The sequence below is a fragment of the Cupressus sempervirens genome, chromosome 4, assembly GCF_028749045.1.
Source record: "Cupressus sempervirens isolate cs-2001-9-10 chromosome 4, ASM2874904v1, whole genome shotgun sequence".
Lineage (NCBI taxonomy): Eukaryota > Viridiplantae > Streptophyta > Pinopsida > Cupressales > Cupressaceae > Cupressus > Cupressus sempervirens.
In genome coordinates this window covers 146369447-146395943 of record NC_143121.1, presented here as the reverse complement: position 1 = coordinate 146395943, position 26497 = coordinate 146369447, and the positions used below count along the sequence as shown (strand labels likewise).

At 36.7% G+C, this 26497-nt stretch overlaps 1 long non-coding RNA gene across 1 annotated transcript in view; it reads left to right on the top strand.

Moving 5' to 3' along the window:
* Positions 1-22885, top strand: part of LOC149560381 (uncharacterized) — a 42879-nt gene extending 19994 nt beyond the window's left edge. Inside the window, exons 2-3 of the long non-coding RNA XR_016363348.1 lie at positions 22157-22228; positions 22494-22885. This is a non-coding gene — a long non-coding RNA (uncharacterized LOC149560381). The remainder of the gene's footprint in view (positions 1-22156; positions 22229-22493) is intronic.
* The last annotated feature ends 3612 nt before the right edge of the window (positions 22886-26497 follow it).

The following is a 26497-nucleotide window of genomic DNA, read 5'->3' as shown; positions in this document are numbered from 1 at the left end:
TACCATCTTAAATATATATCATCAAACTATCATAAGGAAGCTCCATATGCTTATTAGTTCTACCAAGACTTATACAACTAAGGGAGTAGAAGAAGTTATCAAATAATACATATTGGGTCAATAATTTGATTCTTGCATACTATTAAGGGAATTTATGCTGTGTTCTAAAGAATTTAGCAAAAAATAGCATATTCCACTATTGAAGTTACGAGTATATATTTATGAGATAATACTAGTGCAGGGCACCTTGGTAAAAGCATGCAAGGAGAGTCACGTAGACTCATGAAGGTCAAATGGTCTTGATATATCTAGAGTTGAATGTAATTGAATCTATGATCCATTTTGTAGTTGACATTTTTGGATGTAATAAGCCTAAGTTATAAAGGCAATATAATAGAGGTTAGGGCACTATAAGGTCAAAATGTATCTAGGAGGCTCATGAGGGGTCAATTTGTTAGTTTAGTTTGGGATCTAAAGGCCTATAAGGTCTAAAAAAAAATGTAATATGGTCTCTAAGACCAATTAAAAGTTGTAAAAGCAGCAAGAGTGCTCAAAAGTTGTAGTTTGCCCATATTGGCAATTTAGACCTAGTAAGGCTTGTAAGGGTTTTAGGTGTCTTTGGAAGGGTTAGTGAAGTTATAAAACCTTTGAAAAGGTTAGTGAAATGTATTAAAGACATATATGATTGTAAGATGTCGAAGTTGACAACAAATTTCAGATAACAAATTTCAATTTATAACTAGCTGGTAACAGTCAGATAACTGACTGTTACAGTTAGACAGTGGTTGTTTACTGTTATTTGGGTTATTTAATAAGGAGTGTGTCGAGTTTTGAGAGGGGTAGAGTTGGTGTGGGGTCAAGAAGCCCATGTAAAAGTCTGAATCAATAAAACTACAAAGTTCTCTTCAACATTTATTTCCCTGTTTTCTCAGTACAGTCTGGAACAGTGAGTTCATGTGATTAATTAAAATGCATTTTTTGATTGGTTCTTAATGTGAGGATGTTGTATTAGTCGTTTCTTACTTTTCCCACACATTCCTGTTACTTTCATTGCATTTTGAATCGAGAATAATAGGCTGGTAACTTCAAGACAGTGACTGGTTAAGAACAGTCAAGAACTTTTCTTTTGAAACCTTAATGATGACAGACCTCTCCCACCCTCTGTAATCAATGTGGTTGGTGGGAGAGGATACAAATGAATGATGTACTTGTATCATAACCATTTTATGCAGATAAATGCAGGTTGGATGGAAGAACCACAACAGTTGATGGTTCGCTGCTGGGATTAAGCCTGGTTTGGGACACCAGTCTTTATGAAACTGATCTAATCCATGGAAGAGGTGATTTGGCGATGCAATGTGAAGGGGGAGACCATTTATGAAGTGTTTGTACTATTGGTTTCAGTTGGGAATGAGATTAGAGATCCTATTGAACAGGCCCTAGTTTAGTGACCCTAGAATCAAGGGTTTGGTGGCAAATGAGTTGGGTAAAGGGTAGAACCCCATGAGCTTGGAATCTAGTGTTTCTCATTCTCTAGAAAGACTGTTTCAATGTTTGGAGACAAGAGGATAAGTAGAATCATGAGTTACTTTGTAAATGGGAAAGAATTAGGCCTTGTTTAGTGTCACAAGGGGTAATGGATCTTGGATGTGGTCCAAAAGAGTCAGTGCTAAATCTTGGGAAGGATTTAAAGATCCCAAAAGGGTATCTAAATAATATTTGAGTTTGCTTAGTTGTTTGGGAAAAGCTGGAGGAAAAGTCAAATTAATGACTGGTGAAGGCTACTAGAGCCAAGGGCTAAAGGTGTGAGTTGAGTAAGGAATGAGTGACCCAGACTTAATGGGTGATTGGAACATGGTAGAAAGATTGTAAGGAGATGTTTCATGAAGTTAGAATAAAGGTTGGAACCTTGGAAGAGTATATGGTGCTTGGAAGGCATTAGTTATACTTGAGGGTTGCCTTGAAGACAAGTTCGAGGAGATTTGGAAGAAAGAAGTTGTCACAAGTTGTGATAAATTGTTGTCTAACATGACTACTGATGTTACCTGCCACCAGCTCTGCATCAACTGGTATCAGAGTGCAGAATATTCTTTGGGAGAAGGGAAGGAGGCAAACTAAGGTTTTGAAAGACTTAGAAACCCTTGTTGAACCTTGAAGTTGAATTATCCTTTAAGAGTATTCCAAGGTGGTGATTCGAAGTTGGATGGATCTTAGTTTGTAGAGGAAGTCAGATTGAAGGGTAAAATAAGTCGAAGCCATCATGAATACAAATTTTGAGACTCATGGATACTCATAATTCAGAACACAATGCAGATGTATGGATAAGGTTTGCAATATGGTCATTTCCAGCAGTTCATTTTTCAATTTTGTTTCAGTTGAGATGGTTGACAAGTTGAATCTACAACAACTAGTGCATAGAAGACCTTACATGGTACAAGGATTGCATGATAGACACCAAGTTGAGGTTAGAAGGCAAGTATATGTTCCTTTCAGCATTGGAACCTATGAGGATTCTGTTTTATGTGATGTTATTCCATTGGTAGGATGCCATTTGATCCTTGCGAGGGCATGGCAAGCAGAGAAGCATAAATTATATGATGGGGCATTGAATAGTTACACCTTCAAGCATGGTGGAAGTCAAGTTATACTGAGACCTTTGAAAGAAGAGGCAGCATCATGGATGATGCCAACAAATTTTTTGTTTGAAAGAATGGGGTTCCTAGGAAAAAGGGAACAAGAAGACAAGGTGGACAGCAAGATAGCGATTGATTTGGTACATCAGGCCTATGATAAGGCACAAGGAGCTGTGGGTCTGATAAAGATCCTGGAGGAGAGAGTAGTGGATGAGCAAGTTTCACGTGAAGAGCCAAGAAAGCAAGTAGAGAAGCCTATGAAGGTGAACCAAGAGCAATCAGGGTATGAAGATGATAGGACAGTGAAGATGGTGATAGGTGAGCCACAAACGGAAGAGGCTCAAAAAGATGAAAAGACAAATAGAGGTGAAGATTTCAGAAGATGCTGAGGTAATGAGTGAATGTATGGGTGGAGATATCCAAGTTGGGATAGTCATGTGTCCCTTATATGCTGCTGTGAAAAACAGAGAAGACAGGGCTATTAAACAAGCCATAGATGGCATGTTTGAGTGCCAAGAAGGATGGCATAGGGAAGATGAATTAAGGAGGTCTCAAGGATGATAGGGACCTTGGAGGTTGAAGAGTTCAAACTCTTGAAGACTGATTTGGAGAAGTAGCCCCAAGTTGGCATAAGAAGATGAAGAAGAGATTGGTAAAACTTTGCATAGTTGTTTGGGAAAAGTTGGAGGAAAAGTCAAATTAATGACTGGTGAAGGCTACTAGAGCCAAGGGCTAAAGGTGTGAGTTGAGTAAGGAATGAGTGACCCAGACTTAATGGGTGATTGGAACATGGTAGAAAGATTGTAAGGAGATGTTTCATGAAGTTAGAATAAAGGTTGGAACCTTGGAAGAGTAAATGGTGCTTGGGAGGCATTAGTTACACTTGAGGTTTGCCTTGAAGACAAGTTCTTGAGGAGATTTGGAAGAAAGAAGTTGTCACAACTTGTGATAAATTGTTGTCTAACATGACTACTGATGTTACCTGCCACCAGCTCTGCATCAAATACTAAGGGACACTATAGACTGGTGCCTTCAACCTTTCTTGATAGTCTAGGCAACCAAAATATTCAAAGATAGGCGTATATCCTTAATCTAATCATCAAATGTAAACATATTTATATCTAGTGAGCTACAATTTTTTTTAAGATCACCTAATCATCATATGTAAGCATATGTATATCAGTTTATCTATAACTTTCTTTACAATAATCAATCTGTAATGTCCCCTTTTTAGCATTCATAGCATGATGTTGTCGTTAGCCTATTTCCCCATGGTCCCGTAGACTAACCAAGACATTAATGGGACTTAGAGGCCATTTGGCCTAGATATTTTCAGTTGCAGATTTTTTTGAGGGGTTTTGAGGCAACTTTGGGCATACTTACTATTTATAGTAAGTCATCTTGGGCATGGGCGAACATCCAATGGAAACGATATGTCGATGGTAATTGTTTAAAATCGACAAGAAGACTTGTTTATCACTGATAAGATTTGTTATGCATTGATAAAGCTATTTTATAAAGTTAAATTTAAATATTTAACTTTATTAATGCATAGACTATAGTTTGTGGAAAATATTTAAATTAAAAGAGTCCCCTTTATTTTATAACACATTGGAGACATAAGTTACATAAAGGGAGTTGTGTTTTATCCCACATTGAGAAAACGAAGGATGGAGCTCTTGTGAGAACACTATAAAAGAAATGGAAGAGTTTCTTTTAAGATATGCTTGGAAATATCAAAGAAATTGGAAAATTTTCTGGAGATTATGTCTCAATAGTTTGGAGGACGAAATCCCTTCAAGCTGGAAATCTTAACGCCATTGAAAGATATGGTCTTGAGATTCAACATAGTAGCAGTCCGAAAAAGCAGAACTGAAAAAGTAGGCTGAAAAAGCGGGTACGAAAAAGCAGTCCGAAAAAGCAGAACCGAAAAAGCAGTTCGAAAAAAGCAAAGCAGAAGGGGCACCATAGAAGGAAATTATTACAGCCATCTACAACCAGGTTCTTTTGTTAGTATTGTCTTTTAGGGTGTTATAAGCTTTCAGCTGTAAGTGTGCATTATACCAGCATTATCATTTTGTAATCCATGTAAATGCCAAAGTCTTAGCCATATTTCATGAGCATTGTAATTTTCATTGCAATTAAGAAGATAATAGTTGCTGGTGTCATTTAAGCAATTTAATATCATTATTTATCAGCTAGTTAGTTTGCATACCAACTATTTGTAAAAATGCTAGTTGGCTGTAGGTGTTCATTTCTCATGCTTAGATCATATATATACACTGAATATTGTCAAAATTAGTAGCACACTCATGTTAGGTCATAGTCCATTGTAGTCTTCTAGCACAAGATTCTCATTGATGCAAATTGAAGAAAAGTCATTTGAAGCTAGCTGAAATACTATATCAGTCATACGTCATTTGCATGTGAATTGTTTGATGAAATTCCTTGAGCTTTCATCAGCATTTTTTAGGGCAGATTTGAGGAGGGTTATTACAGTGGTATCAGAGCGAGCTTGCAAAGTGTTTAATGAAATGTCAAACAACTGAAGTATAAAGATTTTTGGTGTTTGAAGAAGTTATAACCTATTGGGGTTATTACAGTGGTATCAGAGCTATAAGTCCTGCTATCCTGTGGAGGTCTTATTTGGAATAGCCAGATAGAGAGAAAAAAATGTTTGACAACATGTATATCAGTCCGGATCAGGGAAAGGAAAGATACTTACAGTTATTAGACACCTTGGCACAGGGACAGCGATTAGCAGAGCAGAAAGCACAGGAACAGAGTCAGAGATTGGAGCTTATGATGCAGATGATGGCTCGTCAAATGGGGTTGAATGCTAATGTGGGTGGAGGAAATAATCAGAATGGTAATAATCAGGATGGGACACATAATGGAGGCAAACAAGTTGGGAACAATTTCAGTCATGCACTCCAGCAAACTAGGACAGTGAGTTCGAGGCCCATGGTTCCCACATTTCCTCCTAGAACTCTAGAGCAGCCCGTACCAGAGCCCCAGTTCACTAATATACAGGACCAGTTGAGGAGAGATTGGGAAGCCGGAGGTCCAGATTTTATTTCTGCAATTACCTTTAGGGAGTATATAGATGTGTGGATGAAGCATATGCCATGTGGACATGACAGGAACCAGAGCTATGAGCTACAAAAGAAAGTAGGGAAACTTCAGTTACCATATTATGATGGCTCGGGGAAGTCTACAGCAAGAGCTTGGGTTCAAAATCTTGACACATACTTTCAAATGAACCCTATGCCTAAGGAAGAAACTATTAAGTATGCAGCAATTCACCTGGATGGGTTAGCACACAAGTGGTGGCATCATGGTATGGTCACTATGGGTCATGCACACATTACCTCATATGTGGAGTTTACGGAGAGACTGATTGAACGCTTTGATAAGCCTAAGGATCATACCTTCCCTATGACAAGCAGAAACTTGTATGAGGAGTTTAACAGACATGCAAATTCGATACAGGGAGACTTTAGCACATCTTCAGGTAATGATTTATCTGCATCATCTTCACAGGCAGAAGGGGTTACAGATGTGCAGTTTGAGCCAGTAGCATCAGAAGGTGATATCACAGGCACACCGGATTGTGTGATTGACATAGATAGTGATTCCAGTATAGTTGGGCTAGATGAAGTTACAACAGTTGAGGATACTGTCATGTTTGAGGATAGTACATTTGATCAGCAAGTGAGCATTCAGGACTTTGCAGAAAATGAGTATCAAGCACAATTGGATGCTTCTTCTTATGAGATAGAGGCTAGTAGCTCTTTACTTGGTTTGGCAAGCCAGCTGAAGACAAGGGACAAAAATATTGTCACGGCTTTATCTCATCATGACAGGATACATGGATTGATTGAGAATCACATTTGGATGATTCAACTGCAAGAGAGACAGAAAGGAGTCACAACAGGTTCTTCTTGTGACAACTTACAGCAGATCAAAGAGGGCATGGAGGCAATGAAGTTGGCTCTCCAGGATTCTGAGAGACATGTGGATGAGCGTTGTCTTGAGGAGAGTTCAGTTTGGGAGTTAGCGCATATAGCAAGGACTCAGTTTCCTTTTACAGTCAGGTCACATGTTGATGATGATATGAGTACGTCTAGCATTCACGCTCCAAATTCAAAGACTGTAGACAGGTTCATGAAGTCAGCTGGTATTGTTCACATTACTCAGGTGAGAAGTTTACTTGAATTGCCAGTTGGTTTCCATTCATGGATTAGATGTTGGGATCCTTATCTTAGTACTTGGGATCGTTTTGACCAGAGATATTTATCATTCTTTGGTAGTAGTATCTGTTGCACCATCATGGACTTAATTAGTAGTTTGCCAGGTGTAGTTCTCATCCATGCTAGTAGCTTCTTTGATGCTGGAATTAGTTTTTACACACCTTTGTTGGGCATTGTTCATGTATCTAGTCCACCATTCTTGTTGGAATGGGTTGATGATCTCTCAGATATGACAAAGTTTACAGAAGAGTCCCAGGATCTGATTATTACAGATGACACCCAGGGGGGTGTTGTGGATAGTTTTGAGGACTTAGTCTCCTCAACAGTTTCCTTTGATACGGAGGTTTATGTTGACACCTCAGTCACTCCGTTTGATGATACAAGTTCAGCAGTTGGATTGCAAAATTTGGATGGCAGTATTACAGATGATAGCCATTCTGAGCTTACTCCTTTGGACAGTGTACCAGGGGTAGAGTATAGGAGTTTGACCAGTCAGCACAATCATGTGTCTAGTCAGCTGAGAGTTTGCGAGCGAGACATTTCTATCGCTTGCGAGCATTTTGATGTTGCTCGTCAGTTGTTAGCAGTTTATGGATGGGGTTCTCCTGCTAGTGATGAGCAGGGAGGTAGTTATCTTTCCTTGATAGAGATCCACTCTTTATGGGAGGCTATTCGGATTCTGAGATAGAATTTTATGCAGTTGGTAGCCGATAGAGATTATCTTATGGACTGGGGCAGTACAGCATATGACGCATTATTGGTCAAGGAAGATGAGGTGAGTAAGCTTACTCAGCAACTTGAGGTGACTTCTGAGTTTCTTGAGAGTACACAGTTGGCTTTCGAGGAGTCACAGTTTCATTTAGCTGAGGTGACTGTGGAGTTGGAATGACTTCAGTCTTTACCAAATTCTGTACAGTCACTGACCGTGGTGTCTGGTGATCCGAGGATGTCCATGGTCGAGGTTGATAGAGGCAGTGGAGATGAGGATATATCTATCCATGACACTAGTATTGGCATATTTGGTCCGTTTCCACTAGAGGCAGGTTCAGCTAAGTTGGGTGCTGCAGTTGAGCATTGTGGTATGCTTGACTTGGAGGGCACAGAGACTAGTGATGTTGTTGTTGATTCTGCACTCTTGGCTATATCATCCTCTGACTTAGCTGATGATCAGTCATAGTTGGTTGTATCACGTCTGTAGGATGAGTCTTTGACTGGGATTGGTTCTTTTTACCTGCATTATACTGTAGGATATGTTCATCGGTTTGCTTTTGATCCATGTGTTGAGGAGTTGATGGAGACAAGTTTGGTCTGGGCTCTTGTTTTTGCTATCTACCATGTAATGAGTATTCACCATCAGCAGTGCATGGATGTTATGGTTATGAGACAGTGACAGGTGATCTGCAAAGTTGTGTTAATTACAGTAGGTGTGCAGTGCGTGGATTCTCTGTATTTGGTGCAGTTTCATGTGGGAGTATTCATCATTGTTGCAGAATTGTATTGTACATTCCACATAGGCTAGTGGGATGTGTTGATGGTATTTACTATGTTGGCAGTTTGGGTTATCTACTCTACTTGGGTTATGATATTTCGAGAGCTTGTTTCTCATGGGTTCTTGACTTTGGAGTTTGGGTGAGTTGTATTCGCCAATTTGATTATGGATTCCTCTTGGTTAATTTTCAGAGGTTGTTGCAGGAGCCTATGTTGACTGACAGCAGTATAGTTCATGACTACATTTGGGATCCAGGTGGATTGATTGGGTTGTTGTTCGACCATTGCTTGGGGACAAGCAATTTTGGGAAGGGCGGACTGTAATGTCCCCTTTTTAGCATTCATAGGATGATGTTGTCGTTAGCCTATTTCCCCACGGTCCCGTAGACTAACCAAGACATTAATGGGACTTAGAGGCCATTTGGCCTAGATATTTTCAGTTGCAGACTTTTCTGAGGGGTTTTGAGGCAACTTTGGGCATACTTACTATTTATAGTAAGTCATCTTTGGCATGGGCAAACATCCAGTGGCAATGATATGTCGATGGTAATTGTTTAAAATTGACAAGAAGACTTGTTTATCACTGATAAGATTTGTTATGCATTGATAAAGCTATTTTATAAAGTTAAATTTAAATATTTAACTTTATTAATGCATAGACTATAGTTTGTTAAAAATATTTAAATTAAAAGAGTCCCCTTTATTTTATAACACATTGGAGACATAAGTTACATAAAAGGAGTTATGTTTTATCCCACATTAAGAAAACGAAGGATGGAGCCCTTGTGAGAACACTATAAAAGAAATGGAAGAGCTTCTTTTAAGATATGCTTGGAAATATCAAAGAAATTGGAAAAATTTTTGGAGATTATGTCTCAATAGTTTGGAGGACGAAATCCCTTCAAGCTGGAAAGCTTGACGCCATTGAAAGATATGGTCTTGAGATTCAACATAGCAGCAGTCCAAAAAAGTGGAACCGAAAAAGCAAGCTGGAAAAGCGGGTACGAAAAAGCAATCCGAAAAAAGCGGAACCGAAAAAGCAAGCTGAAAAAGCGGGTACGAAAAAGCAGTCCAAATAAGTAGAACCGAAAAAAGCAGGCCGAAAAAGCAGTTCGAAAAAAGCAAAGCAGAATGGGCAGCATAGAAGGAAATTATTACAGCCATCTACAACCAGGGTCTTTTGTTAGTATTGTCTTTTAGGGTGTTATAAGCTTTCAGCTGTAAGTGTGCATTATACCAGCATTATCATTTTGTAATCCATGTAAATGCCAAAGTCTTGGCCATATTTCATGAGCATTGTAATTTTCATTGCAATTAAGAAGATAATAGTTGCTGGTGTCATTTAAGCAATTTAATATCATTATTTATCAGCTAGTTAGTTTGCATACCAATTGTTTGTAAAAATGCCAGTTGGCTGTAGGTGTTCATTTCTCATGCTTAGATCATATATATGCACTGAATATTGTCAAAATTAGTAGCACACTCATGTTAGGTCATTGTGTAGTCCATTGTAGTCTTCTAGCACAAGATTCTCATTGATGCAAATTGAAGAAAAAGTCATTTGAAGCTAGCTGAAATACTATATCAGTCATACGTCCCTTGCATGTGAATTGTTTGATGAAATTCCTTGAGCTTTCATCAGCATTTTTGAGGGCAGATTTGAGGAGGGTTATTACAGTGGTATCAGAGCTTGCTTGCAAAGTGTTTGACAAAATGTCAAACAACTGAAGTATAAAGATTTTTGGTGTTTGAAGAAGTTATAACCTATTGGGGTTATTACACAATCACCATCAACCTAGCTACAATTTTCACTAAGAATAATATTCAAAAATAAAGAACCATCAAACAGATATGAAATACTAAAAAATCCATGAAGACGTATAAGACATTCAAACTGCTAATTTGGAAATGTTTATACTTTCAATGCTCATGCATATCATATAGAAAGATCATCTCTCCACAAAAAAACTAATCAAAAATTATTAATTGGCCAACAAATTTGATCCAAAAAATGATGATTGTTATTTCTTGAAAAGATCTGTTAACCATGGATAAAGTAAGGATAGTCCTAAAAGATATAAATGATGGACTCCAAGACCAAATATGCAATAGTTGACACCATCAACTATAGGATAAAATGGGGGAACGTGGATTGTTAACAGTAGTGTTTACCGCATAGGTTAATTAAGAAATGCACACAGATAATGAACACGAACAGCAGAACTCCTTAGATTATTCGCATATGCCAGAACATTACATTATGCTTCATAAGATGATTACAATGATCCCAGATGGGGTATAAATACTTTCCACCAAACCTTCCCAAAGGAGTCCGTTGGCCACATACAATATGTCCGCTACAAACTATTTACTGACAATGTCAACTACAAAGTACAAAATCACCGACGACAATCAAGTCGGCTGACATCATCCCCCCAAAAAGAAAAGTCGTCTCCTAATGACTAACAAAATAGGATACAACCCATATACAACAAAAAATACTAGAGAGAAGGTGGTGCCCCTAAAGAATGCTGCTAACGATGCAACTCATAGACCTGCTCTGTCCAGATGCTCAAATCCTTTTGAATCCGTGTGTTAACCTCTATGGCTTCCTTCAAAAGAAGCGCTACATCCAGAGCCTGTGTCTTTGCCAACTGTAATTCTTGTTCAGCTGCTTCCTTATCCTGCACGGCCGCCTCCCTATCCCTTAACAGTGCTACCCACTCAGCCGCCCAAGCTGTTTGTTGGCTAGCCAAGTCTGCTGCTAACTTCTCCCTAGCCTCCCTCTCAACTACCATAGATTTACCGACGACGTCGGCTACAAAGTACAAAATCACCAATGACAATCAAGTTGGTTGACAAGTAGTGAAGTCAAATTTCCTACTATTCTACTTTGGAGTATAATACAAACTTCAGAACAACACTATGCCACTAAGGAGATGGTGAGAGCATGTTAAAATGGCAGGAATATAAGTATCTGCCCATTTGCAATGCGGAATGGGGGAGGAGTTAGCATTGCATTGAGAATATTGGAGGTGGCATCCATTTGTCAGGTGCTTGGAAAAGGAGGCACAGACATCAATAAGGCCCTCTCTGCCCTTTCCATCATACAACTTGACCATCACATAGTTTTAGGTGTCATAAAAGCCAGGCATTTAGAGATTGAAAAACTTTACATTTCTTTTAGTGGGCAGGCCTACAGAAGGGCTTCAAACACCACTCCAAAACATACATCTCCATGATTTGGAGACTGTGCAGGGAAGACAAGCTAGAAATGGTGTCGTCTCTCCTGATTGACCTCAAGAAGGATGGATGCTTATTTTAAAGGTTGGTGACTATAAATCTTTTGTTAAAAAAAAAGATATTCTAAATCAAATCTTTATTTGTGTGAATATCCGTACAGATAAACTAGAACAAAATCTTTTGAAATCATTCATGTCATTATTATGAACCGAATTTCAATGAAGGCATTGCTTGTGTAATTATATCTAGAATACAATCTTTTTAAAAGGTACCCATATCTCTCTGTAATTATTATGAAGATATTAGCAATGAAGGCTTTGTTTGTGTGAAAACCCACATATATAAACTAGATTATAGTCATTTTTAAAGCTGATTTTCAAGTACCAATTGTGAAATATTCTCTTTGGATAGCAATTATCATGTGTGGAAACTCGTTCACTCAACTACGTGTGAGAGAGTTTAATGAAAAAATAGAACACATTTAAAGAACTATGTGCAAACCTTAACAAATCATAGTTTTTGAAATACAAAAGGAAGAAAACACTTCGACATCCAATACTTCATTCAATCAAAGCAAAGACTCCGTCTAATAGCTACCAAATATCTTCAAAGGAAAAAAAAGCTATCAATTCTTAGAGAAAGTTTAATGACTATGATTCTGACCTATGCTCGATATGGATATTTATTCGCCCTTTGCCAATACCCATCTTCTAGTGAATGCAGTGATCTCGTCGATTTCCAAATGTCAGTATCAAGGGAAAACTACAAATTCCCAAATTGGTAATCAATAGTGTGTGACTTGTAAACAGATGGTAGTTGGTTCCCACAGAGTAGATTGCTTGACAATCTGAACTATTTTTTTCCACGATATCATGTGTATTCGGCGGTGAACAATATCATGTGTATCCGGCAGTGAATAGGTCTGCTATTGTGGGTAACCTACCATAAAATGAATATAAAGGGTTTCACTCAAATATTGCATTTAATATCTGCACAATACCAACATTGCAAATAGAAAAACACATGAGATCTAGTATAGGTCCGTAAGCAAATTTATTACCTGGGTGAAGGACAGATCTAGATATCAGAACAATAGGAAAACCCAGCTTCTTACAGAGAAACTAAACCCTAACATTTCTTTTTCTTTCCTAGCATCAAACCAAGTGCAAAGACATCGATTGGTGCAACCTTCTGGTTGTGATGGGTGGGCGGACAAAGGCATTCAATTTGCCTGATTTATATCATTCACAATCCGTAGACTGAATAGGGGTCAGCGTTCTTGTGCTACACAAAGGAAAGCTCTTATTACCCCTATGCTCCTCACTCAGCCTCATCTGACTACCCCATGAATCCTTCACTCCGCCTCGTCTGATTACCATTGAATCCCTCACTCTGCCTCTTCATGAATCAGGCACAGAACCATGGAAGCAAAGTATTAGGGCATATAAAATAAAAATTGGGAGTCTCACACAAATAGCTAGAACAAGGCCTTGCATGATGATCATTCCTGCCGCTTTGATAATTTCAGCAAATCAAGCCTTGGTCCTTGCCTTTGGAGAAGTAGCAGATGTTGAGTTCCTATGGCAGAACCACGAGTTTAGAGCGGTCATGAACTAAAGATTATAATAATGAAAGCTTCGTTGAACTCAAAAAGTGCTTTTGTCTTTACTTGAGAACAATTATAAATTAAAATATATAATTTAATTAATTAAAATGTGTTTAAGACGAAAATAAGATTTTGTCTTTATTTATTGTCGTAAATAGCTATGTTGCGTAGTAGTGTGAATTCTTAAAAAAATCAAAATTTCTACAATCCGTACACATTTCCCTTCACACATGTCAGGTTTCTGTAGATGTGAAATGCAATTGTTGTATATTAAGCCTTACCTAAGACTCCTATGTAGAAATATCTTTAGAAGACTTTTCACAATTTGATGTCATTGGATATTCTTTACAAGAACATATGAAATGAAATACATCAATGTTTACAGGGAAGGGAGCGTCCCATTTTGGATTCCACGCTAGGCCCATCTTTTGGCAAGGAGCATGTAGTTCTACTACAAAAGTTGGAAACCTCATTCATATCAAGCCAAAGGCCATCAAATTGAATTGTCCTATTAAACTCTCTAATTTCATTGTTCTAGAAAGATTAGTCTTGTGACTTAAAAAATTTGGAAAATATAATGGGCTTCGTCAAGCCCATACTTGTCAAGGTAAGGGACACCTGATTGTTTCACAAAAATGTCCTCTTCCATTTCTCTTTGAAAAGTGGTGTATATTTCATCTACAACTATTCCTACACATGTTAAAACAAAGTGCACTAATTGAGCAACAATCAATAATTGAGCAGTATTTAGATCATCAATAAGAGCATATTTCTGTCTATAATATGAATATGATCAATAAAATTTCTATTAAAAATATGAATATGGCTTACAGGCAAGAAGATTAATGTAGTAACCAACGTAGATACACAAAGCCCATCGCCAATCTTGACATATAATGCATGATCCTTGATTTCAGTCTGGAGTCTTTTGACTTTTCTTTTGAATCCATATATTCGATTGCATGCCGACACCATGATTCAGTTTTTGAAGTATTTGAAACCCATGGGTTTCAAAGGCTTTGTAATTCCTCATACACTGTTCCATCATTGACACTCGTCGCCATATGTCTTCCTTCATCATCAGGTTGTCTTTAGTCTCGAAATTTGTTGATGCACTGGAGTCAACATCATCAATGCTTTCCTCTACCATATGAAGCCATCTTCCGCCCTAATTTCACCTCAATCTAGTTCTACATCTTAACTCGAGCCTCTATATTGCATTGACCACTCATCAAACAATTCGTTGAACCTATCATATTTGTGTCGCTTCTCCAACTTTTATGTCCTCAAGTATAATGTAGACTTTACAAGATTTCTAACTACCTCTCAAATAACCATCGCCCAGGATCATCATGTTTGCTTAGTATTTTGACTTCATTGTTCTAGGGTCAGCTGCAGGCATACTGCCAAACAGAAAACATTCGTAATATATGTTCTAATTTTCTTCAACCATCACCTAGTTAATGAAACTCCACAATAACCATTAATGGTAATGAGATAATACGTTAGAAAAGTCTTCATTCTGAAATAATGACTTAGAATTGAATGGTCTCTTCTCTTTTGCAGGCTCGCGATACGACTTGATGCTATCATCTTACCTAATACTTTGTCGATACCCATGGAGGAACTTTATATTTTGATGAAGATACAAGGTGTTATGTTTAAGTTGATACATCAAAGTCTATGCCCCTGTTATTTGCTCAATCAAAAGAATAAAGCATGCAACCCGATCCCTCCTGGTGATGGGAAATTTTTATCCCCATTAGTATTCATATGTGAGCACCCAATTCACAACTTGTGTGAATATACCAAAGCTTAAACTCATCTGCATCTACAACAGGGATTCATTGACCAAAATCGATCACATTTAATAAATTAGGAACATAGAAGCTTGGTGGGCGGCTATCAAGCACACATAGAGGTTCTCGATAGGGATCTTTGGTTTCATAAAATTGGCTAGATGTATATCATTTACCATGCTCTATTATGAGTCTGAGTTTGATTAGTGCCATCCATCAATAGACATGTTTCTAGCATTTATGACCTTACAAGATGGATATAACTCATAGGTTAGTTATAATATTGCATATCAAGATCACAACCCCAATTCACCAGCAATGATCATTTGCACCTCTTATATAAGCCTCATTTATATTGTTTGATAAAATTTTGGATTTGGGTCCTTTCTATTACAATATGAGATTTGCAATGTAAGATCTTGGTGAGATTGGAAACTTGGATCTAAATTGTGAATCTATACTTTGAACTCTGAACCTAAACTCGAACTTCAACTTTATAAAGAGTTGTTCTTTTGAATCATGCATCTAAACCTCCAAACTGGAGAATCTTGAACTTTGAACCTTGAAAGTGAATCTGAACTTAGTTTTGAACTTTGAAGTTACCGATCCACTGAATGTGCATTTCAAAACTTGATAAGGTAGACCTCGAACTTGAAGCTTCAATTTTGATTCTACAAACTCAAACTAAACTCCAAATTAATGAATTCAATTTTGAACTTTGAACTGGAACCTCTGAACTTTGAGGTTCAAAGTTTAGGTTCAACATATCCCTAAAACATTGTCTTCTTCACAAGTCGTAGTCTACAAACTAGTATTAGTGAGAAAAATCAACTAAAACATCAAGATGATTTAGAGATTCTTCCCATGGGACCAATTTTTGAAGTTTAAAAGGTGTACTAAAAGCATGCTTACAACTAGCTCTGACTAGAGATGTGGGCCGTGAGTGACATAAATAATTGAGCAATATTTGGTAAAAGAGCAATGTCTTGCCATTGGGAAATAGAGTCATAGAGAAGGGAACAATAAGGAGCTTCTTCCAAAAAGGGAAGGAGCAGGGGAAACACTAAAACACCTAAACTACCAGCAAGCAAAGCAACCAACCAGCTACATGAGACACCAGCAAAGGTTCAGAGAGCAACAAGACTTACAGATATATGCAAGTGAGAAGAACACACGAAAAGATCAGATCAGCTGAAGAAAACTTACACGAAGCCATTCACTAGCTATGAGACGAAAGATCATTTCTGGAATAATGAAATGCACTGGCATGGAGCAACCCAACACCACCTCTATTTGGAAAATTTCCCATCTTCATAACTCAGATTGATCATGCACAGGAACCTTATCAACCAATCACCATGCTGAAAGAGCCACCTCTTATCATGAAATTCTGAACCTACCCGGGCCATCTGCAAAGAACTTGGAGTTTTCATAATTCCTTCTTCATTGGCTAAGAAAAAGTGAGGCAGAACTTCTTCATCACGAGGATATATATTTGCTGATCTATCAATTGGTTTCAGAATGTCTCCTTCACCTGGGCATGTTAAAGGTTCACCCTTTTGGCAATCATTGTTATCATGAATGAGTGTGCTTGCCTCTAATTTATGAAGATTGTCGAGGTGGAATCAGATTTTAGGCTGCAAATCAGCATTTGAGCCTTTCAAGCACCTCATAGCAGTGTATAAGTCTTCTTATTCCTCTTGTATTCCAAGTTGTGACCTTTTATCTTGAGATGATGGGTAATGAAATAGAAAGGTTTCATATCATATCTCTATATCAACTTGAAGGATGCCTTTTGCTTCTTCCCCATGAATCTTTCCTTTGTCATGCTTGTCTCTCAAACTTTTCTAATCAATAGGAGCTTCAAAAGAAAAAGTTTCAAATACTGGAAAAGAGCTGGTCAACTTATTTTCATTGAGCTCTTCCTCTACAGGGGGCATATTTAGACAATTCACCAGATCATCTGATTGCCAACTATGTTCCTTATTATTCTCATCATGTGAACAACATCACCCTGTCATATCAAAAGAATTATTTTCTTTGGGTGTGTCTTCTTGAGAACCCTCATCATCATACTCTACATGTAGGTGATATGCTCCCATTGCATCGCAAAGACTGCTTTCAATCACAGGAGGCATCAACAAATCCTCTGCACCAAAGACTGGCGTAATTTAACAAGCAGGTATAGGGGATGTTGATTTCATTGTTTTGAGAATAAACTTTTTTAGTTTGGGTTTACCTCTGGATGATACTATTGTTCATAGAGACAAACTCCCTTCTACAAAGGTTTATCACATTCCAACCAGTGATGAATCCATCTTTTGAATGTTGAAACTAAACAACAGTATCACCAACAAGGGATCTAACAAATAGGTGAACATACACATCTTCCTCTGAAACACCAACAATCCCATAGGTTATGTTGAATGCTCTAATATGGCTGTTAGGATCTTGATCACCACCTCCAACATACTCAGGAAAGTATCTTTTTGATCCGGAAGGCATGGCTATGAAATGAGGCAAACCAAAAGGACTCAAATGCAGCTGCCATGATTGTGTCATAGTCAAGGCCATGTTAATACTAGGCTCATTTATCTTAATTGATCAGTCACCAACCTCTGTACTCAGGGAGGTACCTTTAGATATCAAAGAAAAGAAAACATTGGAACTTTGCTTTCTTTCCCCAGTAGAGTCACCAAAAAATTGTTAGTGAACAGATTTGTCCTTCAGAAAGAAACATAAACAATGACTCAATATGCCTGGACAGAAGAACAGAACGTACTAATAGTTGGATAGATTATCATTGCATTGATAATCTTCCTCTGAATTGGGAGGTACAACTCCCTCATAAAAGATATTCGATGAATTAAATACAAAGTGTATCTTTAACCTGAAGATATGAAGGATGTTCTGACATTCATGTTAATAAACATTAAATGAATGTGGTTATAAGATTTGATAACTTAAGAAAGAGCGAAAGTAGGTAGGAAGCAACAAGGCTTTGCCAATTTAACCTTTCAATATCATAGAGGAGAAAGAGAGCAAATAATATTCTATTCTGTAAACAATAAATGACAAAGCAAGACTGCATCTAAAACATGAAAGGAATTACCAAATGATTTATTCCAATCCAAGAATTAAATCTTCAGATCACAAGTTCTGATAAACCTAATCTATCTTTATTATAAATGCATAACAGAAAACCATAAGATTGACCTATCCCTGCAATTACAAATAGATTATTGAAATTAAAACAAGACTCTTCCATCCCCTGTTACATTCAATACACAGAAAAATGTATTCCCCTTTCCTTCTTCTGCAGCCTCAGGACTGTCAGGTCAGAAAAAGAACCTTTTACTCTTATTTCTTTCAAATATTTATCTCCTCCTGTTGTCGGTTTCTATTCAGTTTGGAAAACTGATTCTTGTATGTCATGGCACTTTAGTGTCTTAGGAAAAACTCTAATGAATAGTTTCTTTATCTTTTGGTTATGAGAGTTAGTTCCCCTTTCGTATCGTATCTTGAAAATTATTAAATAATATTTCCTCAAACCCCTTATCTGGTATGCCCACATAGTTGAGACATGGTTACATTATATTTAACAATCATCACAATCTAGGTCATTAACTTTATATGGAAGTGACTTGTCGTACATTCCTTTGTACACTTGAGTTCCAAACTTGTCATGAAGATCTATTAATCTGCACCAAGGTGACTTCCCATATAAACACCAACGATCATTCAATTTCCTCATGAAAAGAGAATTTGGAGAAAGACAGAGCCAAATTCTTCTATTCTCTACATGCGGCTGTTAGTTTTGATCCATCCTAGTATCAAGTTTAATACCAATTTATAGAAGATGATGATTTGATGATGCCTGAGCAGTGCCTTGAATTGCTTCCCTGGGTAGCTCAACCTAAACCTTCACTCACGCCTTTATCATAACATATCTGATCCCTTTTTATATTCTCTGCATTATTAGAGGGAATGCCTCATCCTGTCGGACAGTGCATTTGAGTCAATAAAAACGTTGCTCTTTGGTTTTATGGGGAGAATCATCAGATTGACACCAATTAGCATTTGGCGCTTTTAGAATGCATTCAAAATGGCTTCTTTGTGCAAATATATATTGCCATATCTTTGACACGTCCCGACCGCCATCCTGAACAGCACGTTGAGCCTTGCCGCTCACTTCCATTGTATACCTGAGACATAATGTCAAACAGTTCGGGAGCATCCCTAGGTATCGGGTTCTCCGTTTGGGACTTCAATTTCCTTTACTTCCTTATATACAAACAATGTCTAACAATGGCATCTCCCATTTTTTGTAGACTGTTCTATTCCCATGGCTTACAGGCAAGAAGACTAATTCCGTAACCAACGTAGACACGCAAAGCCCATCGCCAATCTTGACATATAACGCACGATCCTTGATTTCAATCGGGAGTCTTTTGATTTTTTTTATGAATCCATATATTCGATTGCGTGCCGACACCATGATTCAGTTTTTGAAGTATTTGAAACCCGTCGGTTTCGAAGGCTCTGGAATTCCTCGTGCATTATTCCATCATTGTCACTCGTCGCCATATGCCTTCCTTCAACATCAGGTTGCCTTTAGTCTCGAAATTTGCCGATACAGTGGAGTCGACATCATCAATGCTTTCCTCTGCTATATGAATTCGTCTTCGGCCCTGATGGCACTTCAATCCAGTTCTGCATCTTAACTCGGGCCTCTATACTGCATTGACCAGTCATCAAACAATTCGCAGAACCTACCAGATTTGTGTGGCTTCTCCAACTTTTATGTCCTCAAGTATAATGTGGACTTTACAAGATTTCCAACTACCTCTCAAATGACCATCTGCCAAGATCGTCGTGTGTGCTCAGTATTTCAGCTTCATTGCTCTGGGGTTGGCTGCAGGCATACTGCCAAACAGTTCACATTCATAATATATGTTCTCATGCTCTTTAATCGTCACCTGGTTACTGAAACTCCACAATAACCGGTAATGGCAATGAGACAATACGTTAGAAAAGTCTTCATCCTGGAATAATGACTTAAAATTGAATGGTCTTTTCTCTTCTGCGGGTTTGGGGTATAACTTGATGCTGCCATCTTACCAAATACTTTGTCTATACCGGTAGAAAAACTTTATACTTCGATGAAGATACAAGGCGTCATGTTTAACTTGATACACTAAAGCCCTTACCTCTGTAATTTTCTCAATCCAAAGAATAAAGCATGCAACCCAATCCCGCTTGGTGACTGGAAATTTTGATCCCCATTGGTATTCATATGCGAGCACGCAATTCACGGCTTGTGTGAATTGCCCAAAGCTTAAACTCATCTGCATCTGCAACTGGGATTCATTGATCAAAATCCATCACATTTAACAAATTTGGAACATAGAAGCTTGGTGGGCAGGTACGGAGCACACAGAGTTTCTCTCTGTGATTATTATAATGCCGTAACCCATACCTTTCTTGACATCATAACATATGCATCGCCATTCTGTCAAACAGATTGCATGATCTCGATATGGCTGTTGGGTTTCATAAAATTGGCTAGATGTATATATCATTTACCATGCTCTACCATGAGTTTGATCGGTGCCTTGCATCAATGGAAATGTCTCTGGCATTTATGACTTATTAGACTGATAGAACTCATAGGTTAGTTACAATCTGGCATATCAACATCAGAACCCCAATTCATGGCAATGATTATTTGTACATATTTTATAAGCCTCATTTATAGTCTGACAAAATTTTGGATTTGGGCCTTTTTTTATTATAATATAAGATTTGCAATGTAAGATCTCAGTGAGATTGGCAACTTGGATCTAAATTTTGAATCTGTACTTTGAACTCTAAACCTAAACTCGAACTTGAACTTCAAATAGATTTACAATTCTGAATCATGCATTTGAACCTCCAAACTAGAGAATCTTAAACTTTGAACCATGACACTGAATCTGAACTCAGTTTTGAACTTTGAAGTTACCGATCCTCTAAATCTGCATTTCAAAACCTGACAAGGTAGACCTCAAACTTGAAGCTTCAATTTTGATTCTACAAACTCAAATTGAACTCTAAATTAATGAATTCAATTTTTGACTTTGAATTGGAACCTTTCAAATTTGAGGTTCAAATTTCCGGTTCAACATATCTCGAAACACTATCTTTTGCAGAACTCACAATCTACAAACTAGCATTAGAGACAAAAATCAATTAAAACATCAAGATGATTTAGAGATTCTTCCCATGGGGTCAATTTTCAAATTTTAAAAAGTGTGTGCTAAAAGCACGCTTACACTGGTATTGCTAGTGGCAGTGATGAGGCCTATGTTGCTCATGGTGGTGGTGGTGGTGACGAGGCCTATGTCTCTCAAGGTGGTAATGATGATGAGGTGTATGCCACTCATACTAGTGGTGGTGGTGGTGATGATTCTGACGCATCATCATATGTTACATCAACTTTCTTTGTGCGGAGGAAGACAATAAGGAGTAGTAGTGAAAATTTAATTATAGTTTCTAAAGTATGTAATTATTTACATTCTACATATGCATAATTTTATGAACCATAATGTCAGTTTATTTTGAATGAATAGAGGATGGATGATATTGTTCCTCCTCAGAGATAGTAGAGCCTTTTTTTGAGACACTTAAAATAATGTACATTGGAACTGAAGTTTAATAACATGTGGTAATGCATTTTTTTGTCTGATTTTGTAGAGATTGCCATATGTTACATAGTTCAGTGCTTCTATAGGTATCTATCCATCCACTAATGAGGTACAACCTCAAATACCTATGACATGAACTTTTAAAGAAAAATACATTTTACTATTTTCATGTCAACATTCTTACTAACTAATCTTCAACTATAATTCATGGATAATAGTGCATGTTGGTTTAACGAATAGGGGATAGATGGTACTATTCCATCTAGGTCTCTATATAGTTTGTTTTTGAGACCTTTACCTTTTCATAGTTTTGGACATGCCAGTGTTTCCAGTAGTAAGGCTTAGCCTCAAATACCAATTTTATGTATTTTTCAAGATTGTTTTGTTACATACATACTTATTAACTTATATTTACAACCCTGATACATCTTCGTGTATTTTATTGTAGGCCATTGGAGTACATGATCATCATGATACAAGAATATCTCATGACTCATCTATGACACTGAAAAGTACTCAAGTATGATATATATTCTTTTATATCATAAATTTGTAGTGTGAATTATATACTTTTTTATTTATGTACTTTATAATTCATGTATATATAATTTTATCTTAAGGTTTATGTATTTATGATTTTAGGAGGATGTTGCCATGAGTGTTGTTGGGAGTATAGAACTGAGCCATATGGACAAACAAACATCATCCTTTGAAGTCAATATTGTTATTTATGTAGTTCAATATGATGTTTATCAATTTTTTAAAATTTATGTATTCTCTTGCAGGACTTGATCACTACCACATTTGGTGGTTGTGAGAGTGCACATCCTTTTCTCATAGAGGGACGAAAATCTCACATGGTAAAAATTTAAATAAGTTCATTATTTTATTTTATTTGTGAACTAGATTATGAAAACCATTTCAACTATGCATGTATATATTGTCTACTCAGGATGTTGCTCAGGATGTCCCATATGATGAAACACATGATGGTATATAAGATGATCCCTCTGAGTCCTCTTCACATAGAGTAAAGAAGATTGTAGATGAGATAGATTAGGTCTTTTGACACCTTTATAATGTGTTGTTATGACACATTTTATTTATCATAATTCTCTCTATATTAGGACACTTATCTATATTATATTTTTTTTTTACTTGATATCACGTTATCACATATTAGACCATGTTATATTTTTATGACTTGTTATCACGCTAGTATATGGTCTCTTCTTATGTTATCGTGTTCTACGTATGATATTTTGTTTATTATGACACATTTGTTAGTGTATGATATGAATAATAATTTAATTAAATGTAAGAACATTAATTTAAACATGTTTGAATTGAAAATAATGGAAACATATAGGAGATAAATGAAAATTGACAAATAAATTAATATTAAGTGGACACCAATAACTTTCAAATACAAGTGAACTCATATATTTTATACAATTGAACTCATACATTTAAAAAACTAGGGAAGACATATTTAAAACAAGTGAACCCATATATGAAATAATATGAAGGACAAAATACGAGAGAACTCATGTTTTTAAATGTTTTTGATTAAGAAAAGAAAGAAAATAATGAGTGTTACTCTAGACAATAATAATAGAACAATACCAGTGCCAAAATTAGATCCCCCTCTATCAAATATAAAGGTCCATGAGTGACTAAACTGCCAACCATGGTCAAAACTTTAAATGAATGACTTGGGATAAGCCCCTACAATAGCTACAAACTTAAACCAAAAATAACAACAAAGGACCAGAGTGTGTCCTTTAAAACTACCAACAATCACTCGATCATGAAAAAAAGAAAAATTAAAATAGGAAATCACCGTAACAACAAGGGAGAAAATTCAAGCCATCCAGACTTATCAAAACTCTAAGGAAAAATATAGGACCGAACAAGAATATACCCCTAGCCTTGGCAAACATTGTACATATCTTCCCACCATGGATCTAGGAGAGGCTCAACCTCTAGCCTTGGAAAATGTAGTCAAAAGTCTTCCAACCCCCCATAATCTCCCATAGCACAATAATACCTATGAGAGAAACGGAGGGGAAGAAGACCAAACCCCAATGATAATAATGCTTTCCCCTTCTTTTGCTACCAAGACTACTAAAAGTAGCACAAGTAAACAAAATCTTGATAGGAATATCCTTTGCTTCCCATTGCCCAAACATGATCTCTGCCTGAATAGGAGATTTCTCCACCTCCATAGGAGTTGTGAATGTAGATGCAAATAGGAAGACCCGATCCATCCTTGAGGGAAATAACACACCTCTCTGAATCAAAGCATTTAGCTATGGAGTCATCCTTTCACCACGTGAAGTACACTATCCAAACATGTTCTTTTCAGCCATATATCTAACATAAGAAAGAGATACAAACAATAGAAGGAGAGTATCTATTGAACCCATTCACCACCAATTTTCCCTAGAAACTAGCTACCTCCATAAGCTTTTCCCCCACCTCAATAGGGTCCTCCACCTCAATAGAATGTAGGAAAGTGAAAGAATAGAACAAAGCATACCTCCAACACATAGACATCATAATCCCTAAAATGATAGCCTCAACTAGATTCCACCACCAAATATAGGAATCCATCACCTCAGAGCATAAGGAAATAAGGGAAACCCCAAAGAAGCAAGCATCAAGAGGCAAGAAAATCCCCAAATGATGAAAAAATGTGCACTCCACAAAAGTGCCTAGCCAAGGGGGTCCACTAATAGGAAAACATATGAAAGTGAAGACTCGTCTAGTGAGAACAAACCCACCAATAGAAGTAGTAGCAGGGGTAGGGACAATATTTCCCCTCTAGACCAAACCATTGATATCCAAGATCCTATAGACCCTAGGAATCATAGAAGCCCCATGAGCCATAACATGATGCCCCAAAGAGAAGCACTACCATTAGAGCCACAACACATATCCATTCAAACAAAAGCCATTTGCCTCTTCATCTCCAACAAACTCCAAATACAAGAGAGCCCACTTGAGACAAAACATATTTTTATTAAAACAAAAAATTGGATGAACACATTTATTCAAATGGGGTCCTACAAAAAAAAAATTAAAAATTAATTTCTTGAAATGTTAGTACAAGCATACTGTTATAAGTCTTATGTTTATAATGTAAATATGTTTAATGTACTCTCACCATGTCAAACTGCAAAATATGTTGATGTTGGATCCATGACATCATCTAAATTTTCATTAGTTGTACTTGAGACCTAAATAAGAGATATATAAACTTTAATTTACTATTGACAATGTGTACATATATTTATTATTTAAGTACATATAAAAAAAGCACAATAAAGAAAAAACTTACATGTGTGTATTTTCTAGTCAACCTATGGTTTCATCTACATCCTCTCTCTTTTTTAATGCATCTATGATTTTCTCATGCTCTTCCATTAAAATTATCTATAATACCTTATTGGTGGGCTCCCTTTGTATCTTTCTAATTTGATATTAGTTGCCACAACCAAATGAGAATAGTCTAAATTCTTATTTTCTAACTGGTAGCTTTTAAATGATGGTAAACCATTTCTTCTTGTTAGGTATCTACATAGCTAGGTCCTAGCTACAATGATAGACCCAATTGGATACTAAGAACCATCATCATCTACTTGATGATATATGAATTGTTTCCTAGGTCTACACAGCTAGCTAGCTAGTACTCAATATTTTCATCATTATCATCGGGTGCAATAAGAACATAAACATATACTACAAGATAAGATAAAGTACACATGCATTTACTTGAATTTTATTAATGACATACATAAATATGTAATATAAATTGAAGCACAATCATAGTTCAAATTTAATTAAATTGGACATACCATGTTGTATGAGGTCTAAAACACAACCATAGTCTTTTGATGAAAATATAACATTTGGGCCTTCATTTACTGTATCATCTTCTATGTGTGTGTTAGTAGGTGCTACTATTTTTTTTCTATTCTTCAACCCATTCCATATTCTTGCATTTTTCTCATTCACAGGTACAATATAGAACTAACAAAAACATGCAATCTCCCTATTCCATAGAGTCCAAGTGTTAGAATATGAACTCCTAAATAAATTCCATTTAGCTAACTTTCTAATTGTATCACATTCATATCTTGATAGAATATTCTTCTCTTCAACTACCTATAAGAAACATATGATTAAGTATTTGTTACACCATTCCACAATGTCATATGCATTTTTTAATTTGGCTTTTTCCTCAAATTTAAATTGCTCTCTACAAAGGGCTCTCTTCACACATGCACTAGCACCATCGTGTTCTCTTTTACCATGTCTACTCAACCAATAGAATATTCTAGCATTCTTGAATTGTCCTATACAATAATTTGATCATATTATATGTTGTGTCATTTGAATTTGTCTCTTTCTTACATTATCATAAAAGACGTTGAAGCATTATTAGAAAAATTCAAATGAATGAAATTTACTATCACTCATATAGAAAAGGTACTCTCTTAATAGTTTTTAATCCTTTTCTGTACTATTAGGTACATTTCGATAAATAATATGAATGGAAATTGCTACTTACACTGAATCATAATTTTGTGAATATCCCTCATCTTGGGGTGCAAGTTTGTAATTCTCTCCAAAGTCAATGACTTAAAGTATTCTACCAATTGGAAACTTATTCTTTCATATGCAAATTTTTCCATCAAGCCATCTAGCATATTGAAAGTATTTTTCATATTTTGGTATGATCACACTCTTAAACTCATCCATAAATGCATGATAGATAACATTT